We start from the raw sequence: 13,752 nt of genomic DNA on the forward strand, positions 1-13,752 counted from the left end.
GTTACGTTATGTTATGTTAGCTCGAGTATTCGAATGTAAAAAGTTATTTTGGACGTATAAAGCGTCCTCTTGGGCGTTGAGTGGTAACATGGAGCTCAACTTGCTTCTTTTAGGAAAGTTAAGTTTCGAATTGTTAACGGTAAACGGGCCCTTAGTTTACCGATGCGGGTCAGGATCAAGTGACTACATCAAGAGCCATTGAGTACAGGACCTCACTCACGGTCTAAAGGGGCGAAACACACACACACACAAAGCGTGAAAAGAACGGCGCAATATGAATAAAAAGTGCATTTAATGCCTTCGTTCTTTGTGAAGAGTGAGTGAGCCAGCTGGACGGATGAACGAATCTCTCCTTTCCTGCTACTCCAGAAAGCTACCTGATCGCGTACGCTTCCCGTCAAATCCATGTGAAATATTCTTGAACGCGCATTAGTGATAACCGCCAAACATATCATATCAGACAATTTACAGTGACAGCTGTATATATGGAGTTAAGCATCGGATAGCGGAGTGCGTGCGCCGTGTATGACAGATGTCGCGGCGCGGTGAGTCACGGAAGAAGCGCGCTGCGAAGGTGGCGTGATACCACGTTGAGTATCACGTGAGGTGTGGTGATGCAGGTGGCGGGAGTGCAAGGCACATGACGCCAGGCATTTGACGAGGATTGGAAGGTTCCTAGTGAAGGTTCTTGTCTTGTGTGCTTGTAATACGAACTCGTTCAGTAAAGATAGTAAAGATTCCTAAACATCAGGACAGGGTTCGAGTTGCAATGCATGTGTAAGAGATAATTTCGAAATATTAAGCTAATATATGTTGAGAACTCTCTAGCACAGAGAAAGAATCGTGTTAAAGTCTGCCCACAATCCGTAGTGACGCAGATGTCGCTGTATTTCAGCCGCGAGTACAAAAGGTTGCCCAGCTACTCGCAATTTTCTTTCATACCACAGCAGTGCCATGAACTGAGAACTCAGCAGAACAAACCATCGAACTGACCTGGATTTCTTGCTCATGCTGAGCCACACGTGAGCAGTCCACGACAAGTAGTTTATGTTCCATCTTCATGTTTCAGTGATCTGTCATTGCTTCATAAAACTCAGGTTTCGTATTGACCGTGTGCATTTTTTTTTCAATCAAATTGCTTAGTTCTGAACGATACAAGGAATCAGGCGGTGCTCTTACACACGCTGTTCTATATATCACCGTATAGGATTTAGCTTACTTCTCTCTCTCTCTCTTCTGGGACGCTGGTTTGAACTAAAGGGCCCTATTTTATCACCGCAGGAGGTATTAGTATTCATGTTGCTTACCGAGAATAATATTCCGGCGCACCGTTGGGCACATTGAAGACAAGGCTGTGCGTAATCTTCCATAAACACGAGGCGTGCGAAGTCGAGACGCCGAGCACAACTCCTTCAGATTCTGCTTGATACAGCGCGAGACGAAAGAACAGAGACAGCGCGTGGCGTGAAATTATATTGGTAATTAAACAGGCTTATGGTGCGAGCGCCTTTCCAGGACGTAATACGAAAGTAAGAAAATTTGTAGTAGTGGAATAATCTGCTCGGCGGAGAGAGGGCGCATTACTTCATGAACACATTATGTGGCGGTGGCACCCTGAAGGAAGCGTACAATTTTGATACAGCTTTCTGTTGTGGTCCTGTAAGACAGTGATAACGCGAGGCGTTTGTTATGCAGCATGACATCTATGTGCTCGTGGTTTCCGCTTCATACAGCAATTATAGTGGGACGACCGCTCTGACATTCAAAGATAATGAAGCAAAGCGTATCGCGAAGCACGTTCCCAAAATGAGGTGCGAAGGGCTGCTAAATATTCAGGTTTCTTCCTTTAAACTGACTGAGCATGGTAGCGCTGTTGCAACAATGTAGCTTTCTATACGCAGTTTCCCTTCCTTGCACAAGTATTCACGGCTGCGTTCGTCCGTGACGTTTCTACTGTACAATTCAACACCAGGAATAAACCTCTACCCGAGAAACGTTATCATGACGTTGGTAGACGGACTGAAACCGAAACAAATCGGAAGGGGAGGGCTGGGTTCCATGAATAGACACTTGTTCGCTGCCTCCTAGTGAAAGAAAAGTAGGACCGAAGGCCGCGTCGACGATGACGTTGGATTGAGTCAGTCGCGTGACATGCATGCTCGAGCCAGTGCAACTTTTTCTGCACTACAACCACCGCTGAGTTCGCTATTAGAAAACGTGGAGTGCCGCTGCGGTGACTCCTACCCAGGGATCGGAACCGGAACTGAACCCGAACCGAAAACAAAAAAAAAAAAACGTTTTCTGACGAAACCGAACCGAACATTTTTTTGCTTGTCCTGAACCGAACCGAAACTGAACCAAAAAAATTCATACGGTTACCGGTTCGGGAATCGGTTCAGAGGTGAACTAATGGTACTACTGCCCGACCTTTTTTTTCTTTTTACTCACCTGAAACGGTTTTCTCACACCTTTCTCTTACAACCGTGTACGGTGAGCGTAAGCTCGCTTTCATGTAGCAAAATTACTGCTACCGGTTAGACCGGGACCGAAAGAAGTAACTGTTCCACTCCCTGTAAGTGTGCCGACCGCTGACCGATATTTTTTTGTCTCTCTGTGTGTGGGGGTGATCTCCCTGAGCCGAACCCGAACCGAACCGATATACCTGAACCAGTTGAAGTTGATAATTTCGGTTCAGCGGAGGTAAACCCGAACCGAACCAATATGCCTGAACCCGAACCCGAACCGAACCGAAAAAAATACCGTTTCCGATCCCTGCTCCTACCTAAGTTCTCTTACAACGAATGTGACAGCATCTTCATCAATAGATGCTATGACTTCAAAGGATAGGCAGCAGGATGTATGTGATCTTCTCCTGAGAATCCAGCTCTGCATAAGAGGGTGCTGAGTGTCGCAACTTCTAGTGGGCATGGCAGCGCTGCAAGGATTCACGTTTTCATGAAGTTTCCCTTCTTTACACAGGTTAGTAATAATGAAACGCTCTTCGCAAATTTAGATGTTTAGTACCACTGCCATGCCAAGTAACATGTGTTCTTGTTATTGCAAATTGCGTTGATGTTATTTGCCAGTTGCTAGCTCTGCCTGGCAACGTACGAATACATCGAGGGCCAATGCGTGAAAAAGAAGAACAATTTAACAAAGCAATGGATATACTGAAAGTGCTTAATAGATCTAATATCGATATTAATGTAGAATTGACTAATATACGTCAAAAGTTTAATACTCACGACAACGCCAGACGTCTCAGCACGTGTCACAGCCCCTGAAACAGGCACTGCATTGCTGTAAGCCAGTCGTACGTCTGAATGGCCCTCCGGGACAACATTAACTGAACCTACCATTGCATCTTCAGATTTAACGCCATATGACTTGGAAAATTGGTCACGGCGATCAACTTTGTTTTGATCCCGCGGAAAGCCTTTTTTTATTCTGTGTTAGCGCCGCGAAGCAACTGTGGCTATGAGCGGCGTACAAATGTGGACAGGTGGAGAGGACGGCAGGAAGGAGCGGATGAGGGTGGGTTAGTGTGCGTCCTGGGACAACTTCAGAGGGAGCTGTGCAGACATTCGTCTAGAAAGTCTTCGAAAAGCTCTCGTGAGACCTCAGACGTACAGCACAGCAGCTGGTAGGATTCAAGCCCGCCCTCCCAGTATTCAGCATGACCTTGGCTACCACCAACGAGCGGAGGTTTTTCCCCGCCCAGCCATGCTGCTGCTGAGTCAAATTCAATCTTCCATGCCTTGATGATAACGATTCCGCCAGTCTCAGGCCAAAGCGTGTTTTTTATTCAACTCGAGTAACCCGCAAGTTGGGTATGACGTATTCTCATGTGACCCCAGAGTAGTCACCTCCGACAGGACTTTTCGAGGATTTGCTCTGCAGTGGAAGATGGCGGACGTCGAAGTTTCGCGCGCTCCTTTGCGCCAAATTGTAAGGGCCGTTCAGGAAGAGGAATTCAATTCAGTTCAATTTCAATTCAATTCTTTATTTATTTGCATTACGTGAAGGAACACGCAGGGACGAGGCCAGAAAGCAGCCATGTCGGCCCCTTGATGAGGGCGTAGTCCCAATATTTCACTTCTGTCAGCAGGACAACATGAAACAATTTGATAATTTTAACCTGTACAAATGATAGATAAGAGAAAAGAAAAGATGATAAATACCCACTATAACAACATATAGTAAAACTAAGCAAGCTGAACACGACAAAGCGCTAGCTACCTAAGCAACCCAAATGCCAGCAAGCAGAACATAAGAACGGGACAACAACAACAACAACAAAAAAAGAAGCGAAACAAAAACAAAGCACTGTGGAGTTGATAAAATAACGCGCGCAAAGCAGGTATTGAAAGACTCTCAACATTCACATCCTTGCTCGAAAGATTGTTTAGTGTTTTTGACAGTGTAAAAGAAAACAGCTCATCGGCATACTTAGTCCCAGAGGCGGGAATTTCCCAGCGTGCGGTACACCGGGTGCGCTGTGACAGGTGTCGCTCCAAAGAAAACAGTGACAATGCAAGTTGGTTATTATTCTTTAGGGCTAGCAAATAGGTTTTGAGGAGAAAATATGTATGAAAGCTAGTTATTTTCAGAATCCTAAGTGCGCTAAAATAACCTTTGAGTATGACTGTCATGAGCAACATCTGCCACAACACGAACGGTCCGCTTCGGAGCAACAAATAGTGTGTTGATATTGCCTTGACATGTGGTGCCCCATAAAAATCAATAACGAAGCGTAGAAACTATAACAGAATTATATATAACCATTTTAACCTTCTGAGGCAGAACATGGCGATAACGGTTCATAAGCCCAATTGGTTTAGAGATTTTTTATTTGACGTAGGATACATGGCGGTTCGGGGATAAGTTTTCGGAGAAATCTACTCCGAAGATCTTGACGGACTTTACAAGTTCGATGCTGTTTTGTTCAAGAAATAAAGAAATAGGAGTCTCAACGGGCTTGTTTTTAGGTCCGAAGAGTATAGCTTTTGTTTTCTTTGCGTTGAGAACTAAGTGGGTTACACCTGCCCAACGGTCCACCGCAGCTAAAGCCATGTTAGCGTTTTGTACGATATGTTCGACGACTGATGTGCCCGAAGCGAACTTCGCCACTGTGGATGTGCTTACTATGCCGTTGATGTAAATGTTGATAAATAAAGGACCTAGAACACTACCCTGCGGGACACCAGTCAACATTTCAAGTCCGGTGGGACAGTTCGTGTTTATGGAAACGTACTGCTGTCGTCAGGTGAGGTATCACTCGAAAAACGATGGCGCAATGCCGCGAATGCCGTGCTTATTTAATTTGGCCAACAGTACAGAACGATCTAAGAAATCGAAGGCCTTGGTAAAATCCAAGTAGAGTACAAATGTATATACGATGGGTGTTCAAGTCAAACCGGGACATTTTTCGCAAAACTGTTATTTATTTATGTTATTTTTCACGTTTTATTTTCCAACGTAATCTCCAGCTGCAGTAATGCACTTGTCCCAGCATTTCACGAGGGCTTGGATGCCAGCAGCGTAGAAAGCCTTACCGGCGCGTAGCAGCCATGATCGGACCGCATTCTTGACCCCGTCATCGCAGCTGAAGTGACGGCCCCCAAGGAACGCCTTGAGTGGTCTGAAGAGATGGAAATCGCTGGGGGCGAGATGTGAAGAAGCGAGATGAAGGGGGATGTGGCAGCAACTCCCAGCCAAGTTCCTGTAAGGTGCGTGTCGTGAGATGTGCGGTATGCGGGCGTGCATTGCCCTGTAGGAGGACTCCTTTGGTGATGAGGCTTTTGCGCCTTTTGCACATCCTTGAGAACCTGGCAGTAATATGCACTATTGATGGTGGTACCACTGGGCAGAAAATCAACATGAACAACGCCAGCCTTGTCCCAGAAAACCGTGGCCATGACCTTACCCGCAGACGGGGTGCTTCGGAACTTCTATGGAGCTGGCGAGCCCGGATGCTTCCACTGTTTTGATGCGCGTTTAGACTCAGGAGTGAGATCGTGCACCCACGTTTCATCGCACGTGATGATCCGATCAAGGAACGGCTGTGCTTCAGTGTCGAAACGGTACCTTAGCTCTTAGGAGATTTCCAGTCTTCTCTGCCGGCCAAACACGGGGAGCTGCCTCGGGACCCAACGGGCACTAACTTTACGAAACTGGAGGTGTTCGTGAATGACAGTGTTCAACGTTCCCACAGAAAGGCCCGTCTTTCGAGCCAGTTCGAGACATGTTATCCGTCGGTCCTTGAGGATCAGGCGCTCCACAAGTTGGATGTTCTCAGGAATTCTGACACTGGGCTCCGAGCCGCCCCAGCCGGGATCGTCCTGCACTGGTGTACGGCCGTCTCGGAACCGTTTGCACCACTCAAACGCTTTGCTGCGGCTAAGTGTATCGTGGCCATACTGACCTTGAAGACTTCTGTGAACTTCTGATGACTTTACGCCTTCATTCACGAGAAACTTCATGACAATTCGCTGTTCGATGTGCGCGCTCACCTCGTTGTCGGCCATCTTGTCCAGCATGTGTGTTCTGTTTTGCACAAACGTTGGACCACCACGTGATGAACGCGGAGGCCTGTCGCGTGTGAAAGTGACGAAAAAGAAGTAGCGCGAGCCATTTGTAGACTCATGAGACAGAAAGTCCCGGTTTGACTTGGACACCCGACGTAATTTCTTCTCGATATTGCGTACGATTTCCTCCTTCATATATAAAAGAGCTAGCTCGCTGCTCCGTGAGCTCAGAAAACCAAATAGGTGTCTGTAAGTATGCGGCAGGACAGCAATCTGGTGGTGTGTTGAAATATCGAAAATTCGAGGTGAAATGGGGCGCTATTAATGCACTTAGGCGTTATCATTTTTTTTTTTTTTGCTTGTTGTGCAGCAGGCATCCTCAGTAAAAGTCGCATTTACCTGGTGGTCAAGCCTGCATTCTTCGCGAATTATAGTCAGAGGTTTTAAATATAGCGACATCTAAACTGCCCCGCATAACTTAATTATTGCTGCACTCCTGTAATATTTACATCAGCCATGCATGCAGATTACTTGTTAATAATGTACTGCTCGTGACACGGTTCTCTGAAATCGCTTGTCAGTTGTTCAGCACCCTATATTTCCTTGATTGACCTGGAACATGTTATTCCAATATGCTATTTAAAGGTGGACCATATGCTGCACGTGTTTCTTGCTCAAAATAAATGATCTTGCAACACCTGGAGACTTGAGATGGTTCAAACCAAGGGGTGCTGATTTCAGGCAACCGTGTCGCAGGCAGTACATAAAGTCCAGCTGACAACTGATCGGATTCGAGGACCAATTATTACACCCGATGATTTCGGGTTGCGGGGTGAACCTCGAAATAAAGTGATCGAAATAAATGTTTCGTGGTCCACCGATTGAAAATGAGCCATATAAAATGCACAGTCGCGCGCGAGAAAATGCCAACAGCGAACTTTCAGCGACTAACCTGGACAAAAAATGCAAGCACCCTACTTGAACTAACTCGATAATAAACATCCAACATACTTTGCCAGCGTGTCAGCCCTGCTAAGCATAATGACCGCTAAATGGTGGCTTGCATTCGCTAAAACGAATTCGACATACTCGTACATCGAAGACTCGTGCTGTTAGGAGGCTAATTAGTAGTACCAGTTTTTTAAGCACGGCGTATCCACGAAGCAATGGAGCATTTTCTTCGTTCCAAGACCGTGAATTTTGCAACCGCGGGAATATCGTGGCCCTCCCAAATAATCATACCCTATGAATAAGAACCACGAGCTGTGTAACCTGGCCTGCAGTATTGCAAAATACTTACTGTTCGAGTTGAATTTAAAAAAAAAGTCCGTGGCGATTTAGTGGTAAACGCGAGAGAAATGTGTTAGCAAATACTGAAATAAAGTTAAAATCCGGGTGGGCTCGTGATCCATTCTAAAAGCGATAAAAACCCCGGTGCGTACAAACAGTGCTGTGTTTCTCTCGTCCTTTGTCCCTTTCGTTTTCCCCTCGCACTGTTTTTTTTTATCGCTTTTAGAAATGTTTTAGCATTAATCGCCTTTCCCGGTCTATACTTGACTTCAGGGAATCCACTGCCGGTGCAAACCAGACTTCCTGTTGTCCACTTCCTGTCTAAACCCGGCTTCCGGTTGTTCACCTTCGGTCTAACCTGACTTCCGGTTGTCCACTTCCAGTCTATACTTGACTTCCGATATCCACTTCTGTCCAACTCGACTTCCGATTGACAGCTTCAGGTCTAACCTGACTTCCGGTTGTCTACGTCCGGTCTATACTTGACTTCCGGTTCGACACATTCTATTACTATATGTAAGTCCATTTAATTAACCTTTAAAATTAGTCTCAATAACTTTCAATTAACCCTTAATTACCGAAGACAAGTGCAGGCTACTTGAGGTAATATTGAATATAATTTCATTTAACTATGTTAACTTGCTTTAATTACTCTCAATTTCACTTTAATTGACGTTACTTACCTTTAGTTACATTGAATTACTTCCCGTAATCTGCGGTTACCTTTGGTAATCTCCAATTTCATTTAATCTTTCTTTTAGTTACATATATACATATATCTTACATTGATTACCTTTAAACTGAACTTCCTTGCTGTAATTACCTTTAATTACTCTTACTTTTTCTTACTCTTAACTACACTCAAATACTCCAATTTCATATCATTTACCTTCATTAACATTTACCCTCTTATATCCCCTTTGCATGTCCACTGATACCTCTGCGTCGGTGGCGCTTCATCATCTCTCTCACACACACACTCATACATGCAGCTTTTTCGATTTTGACACTCCTAATGCTAGGGCATTTAAAAAAAAGCACTATTTAATGCAGATGCGGGCACGCTGTGCACTTTCCGAAAGTGCTCTACAATTCTGATCCAATCTCCTATCTGGGCAGTAATCTTCTCGTAGGTCATATTGACCTTTTTGTACACCATAGGTCTTCGATCTTATTGTGAATGGGATTATTATTTCATCACCACATCACCACCAGCAATGTGCAATCACCACCGCCCTGAAAGCGACTTCTACCGAGTACCACAGAGGACACGCCAGAGTCTCAGTGCTTTCGTAGCTATAAGGATGCAGCATCTCCGAAAGCCCCCTGGTCTCTTGCTGCACGCCCGACCTTCGTAAGTCTTCCGAACCTTCTAGAACCAAGAGATCAGGTTCCCCCTGAAGCCCTTCGAGACCATTGTTATGCTTTGTAGACGAGAAGTTTGCTATGTCTGTAGCAGCATACACAGATGGCGCATCCAGAAATGGCAAGTCCGCCTCTGCATTCGTCATACCATTCGAAGGCGTAGTTCAAGAACGTCGCCTTTCGCATCCAACCTCATCAACAGTTTCGGAGCTCTATGCCATCCTTTTGTTTTTACAACACATCGTCGGTTTTACCACGCGGGAATGGGCAGTCTTCACTGACTCAAAATGTGCACTGCAAGCTATTGAGAATTCGCGCATACGAGGCTCATCCGCTCCCCCAGTGACGGATCTGTTAATGTCTTACCACCTTGTGTACGAAGCAGGGCACAGGCTGGTTCTCCAGTGGAGCCCAGCCCATTGCGGTGTCGTGGGGAATGAACAGGCCGACAGCGCAGCAGAAGCAGCTACCTCGTCTCGGAGACGGCCGTGTATTGCCCTGCTGAGAGGAGACAGTCGTTCCATTCTTCGACGCCCCGTGACACCCTTGGCTTCCCGACAATAGACAACTGACACTCTCCCCCCATCTATGCTGAGAAGAGTCGATCCGCATGCCGCGAAACAGATGTCGTCAACATGCTGCATTAATTCATCGAATGCCACTGGATGTGGCTTTTACAGCTCAGTGGCGTTACCGCTTGAGACAAGTTGACTCTCCCAGATGTTGTGACTGCGGTGCTCTAGAAGATCTAGAACACATTCTTCATTGCCCACACTACCAACCTTCAGAAACCGCACTCTCCGGGCCTCTTAACCAGCTAGATTCTCGCCTCCCTGTCTCTCAATATTTCTTGGTCCATGGTCAAACCCAGTCCACCAACTCTGTGCCCTCAAAACTCTTTTGACATTCGAACACCATAGGACTTCGAACCTTAATGTGAAGGGGCTTATTATTTCATCCCCACATCACCACCAGCAATGGGGCAGAGTATCACCCCTGGCGATGAAACTCCCCATTCATCAACGCCTAATAAAGTTGTTGTTTCTCCCATCACCGTCAGCAATGGGGTAGAGTATCGCCCCTGGCGAAACTCCCCATTCATCGTCTGAAAATAAAGTTGTTTTGTTGTTAGTAGGTCACAACGATAACTGTGAAACATTTTCCTAAACTTCTGTAGACATAAAGCTTTCAAAACTCGGCAAAGACCAAGCAGAAGCTGGGCAACTGTCGTGTGTAGCAGACGACAATTCCGTACGTGTATGTGTGTGACGTCATAACCCCAGCTTACCCTGCTTAGGAGCAGAGTAGAGAAAAGTTGTTACCAGGTTTAGCTCTGGCTATTTTTCGCTGCAAAGTTATGACCTCATTTCCGCTGCTCTGGCTACTCTAGCTATTTTTCACCCGCTTAATGTAACTCGGACCTGCCAGAGTTGAATAAGAAAACGCGCTCTGAGATACGTGCCCAGCAATTGGTTGGTGAAAACGTTTTTACATTAATAAGAATAAAAAGAGTCCATGGACCCTTGCGTTGGCAGCAGATCACTTAAGAAATTTAATTAACATACGTATCTCGGGATAACGATAAGGTAAAATCTAAAATGGAACACCCGCATGGAGAATATTGGCAGCTCTCCAATTAGGAAATTTTCTATTGAGGAGAGAGAAAAAAAATCATGGTCGATCCATTGGTGGGTGCGACTGAAATGCGTTAGTATTAAAACTTGAAAACCCTTTGGGGACTCCCCTCCACAAAGCTACACAACTCTTCAACGGCCCTTCACACGACCGTACACAACGCTAATGCAAGACAGCATCCGCAGCCAAACAAGCCCATCGGGATTCCTCCGATTGAGCTTGGCGGCGCTGTGTGCTGTATCGCAGCCTCAGCCTTTTTCGGCGCCGCTCCTCCGCACACCTTCCATAACCCATGGCGCGCCCACGCAGACACGTCTGACCCTGTGGACCACCACAGCTGCACTCCCGATGCAGGGGCGCCGCGCCCGCTCTTTCCCTCGTTCCCCTCAACTCACGGGGCATGCGCGCCGCGCCATGGCTACAGGCAGACCACGCCGAGATTCTTTCGTAGCGAGGGCTCTAATGCTGACGCATTACAAAAAACACCACCCAGTGTGAAATGGCAGCGTACAAAACTTTCATCCGGTCCCTCCTGGAAAGCGCCGCAATAATCTGGGACCATCAGTAGAAACAGATACCTATTAAACTGGACGTGTACAAAGAATGTCAGCAAGATGTATTTATTCGAAATTTAGGTGTTTAAATTCCGTCTTTGTGCCCCTGAACCGCGCACACTACGAACCTTCGAATGCAAGAAAGACGATACATCGATTGAAGTTTATTTATGGTCAGATGGTACTGATCTACCATTGCATTCGCCTCGAGATCGAGCAGCGTCGCCACCATGCGGCTGCTCCGTGAACTGCCTTTAGTGGGGACGCGCCGCTTGAGCTGGTGCTTTCGCTGTGGTCATCGTGTTCGAAAACGTGCCCGGAAGGATCAATTTCTGGACATTTGAGTTTTTAAAATCGCTTCAAACTGAGTGAAAATGACTTGGTGGAAAACTTTTTTCAACTTCTCTAGTTCTCTGCACCAGCGTGCTTAGCAGAGAAGAAAACTACAGAAAGTCCATATGTTCCAGTATGCGGATTCCACTCGGCCTGTGTTATATTATATTTGTCACTGCTGTTCTGTGTGTCAAACAAAATGTAACAAGAGCTAAGGTCAACGATGTAACAGTTTTTTTTAAGCATACAAATATGTCACAGTTATTTATAGAATGGCTTCTGTGCTAACGGTTTGAAGTTACTCCACAATGCTAAGTTCGGATATTCTGTACGCTAACACAAGTTGCATCGAATATATGAGTATATGTATATATATATATTTATGACACGGGCGTTTTTAAATGTGTGAATTTCAAGCTTTCGTCTCATTTCATCTGACCGTATGACAGGCTAGACTTTTATCTTTCACATGCGTAATCATTGGAACACACGCATTCAAGGTAAAATGCACCATCCCTGAACGTTCTATGTGAAGCATGAGTGTTTTGGGGGATATGAAGCACGTCTGCAACAGCGTGTTTCAGAATATACCTGCCGCTCGAACCAAAAACTTAGTTCACATGTATTTCCTGACCGGCAGCACCCCACACAAAGTCAAGTCCACCACACAGGTGTGGTCATCAGCTAACATATTTTAGCACCATTTAATGAATGCCCGCATGTAAACGAATCAAACTTGGGACCTCTCCCGGACTAGCACGACCTGAATAACCACTGCTGTTATTCGACGGAAAAATTGTAGCCAAGGGCCCTTATATTGCATTCGTGCACATTTGTGCATTTAGGTTCATTGTTATTGATTAGTACGTTGTACATTGAGATCAGTAGAGACAGCAATTTTGGGTTATTTTATTTTTTTAATCCTTATTGTCGCGATGTAAGATAGAAGTACAGGGAAAGACAGCTATACACAAGCGACGAATAAATATTCGAGCGACAGCAGCCAAAAGACTAAAACAAAATCTCGCTTATGGAACAAAGGAGGCAGTGTTTCCCTTCAAAAGCACACAGGAGATATTCTTTTCACAACTTCTCGACTTGAGCGTTTCGCAGTGCAGCACTTTTGTCAACTTCCGAACCATATCAGCGTTCTAAATATCGCATTTCAACACATATCCACAATATGTGAGGCACTGACAGCGGCATTTCATCCAGAAGCACTGCTATATATCTGCGTAGAAAAGCCAGAGCCTGCTGCGTCCGATCATGCCGTATCCCCACTAGGGCATCCGTCGCAGCGCCACCTACAGTTCGATCTCGAGGCGAAGGCTTTCTTCATCCAAGACGTCAGTCAACGAGTCTCATGCCCGGTTTCACCAACGCCGGTTAACTTTGAACCGAAATCAAGGATTGTTAGAACTTGAAGATCGCATTCAATTACTTGTTTCAAACGTTAGCTAGTTACGTGATGAATGTTTCAGTGACAATAACTCCCTTTAGTGAAGCAGAGTTATGCGTTAAATTCACGTTAAGGGACCGTTGATCTTGGTTCAAATGTTAATCGGTGTTGGTGAAAGCGGGGATCAATCACTCGAATGTATTTCTCTGTTGTAACTATGATTCCAGTACTTCGGACTTTATTATTTCTTTGTCTTGACATTCAGAAGGGTGTTTGCGGAGTTTACTATCCTCGGAGCATTTGAATTTTTTCGTCCTTTATTTTTATAACTGGGTCTGCATCCGGAATTCGGCGAAAAAGCGATGGCTGTGAAACGACATCCTCAGCCGCCTTGCACACAGGCTTACTGCTGAACTCGCAGGCATGGGCATCCGTATGATGATCGCATGGCGGCTTGAACATCACGAAAATATTTCCTGACATAGTTGGAAGGCCAGTTTTCGCTTGCGTCCAATCTTGCCGTCCGCGTCGCAACAACAAGCTGTCCCTTAAAGAAGACAATTTGTATGCCACCTGTGCCGTCTTGTCCACGTCGAAGAGGAGGAGGAGAAGCATCATGGAAAGTAGCAACTCTGAGGCTAGAACGCAC

Source organism: Ornithodoros turicata, chromosome 2 (assembly GCF_037126465.1).
Source record: "Ornithodoros turicata isolate Travis chromosome 2, ASM3712646v1, whole genome shotgun sequence".
NCBI lineage: Eukaryota > Metazoa > Arthropoda > Arachnida > Ixodida > Argasidae > Ornithodoros > Ornithodoros turicata.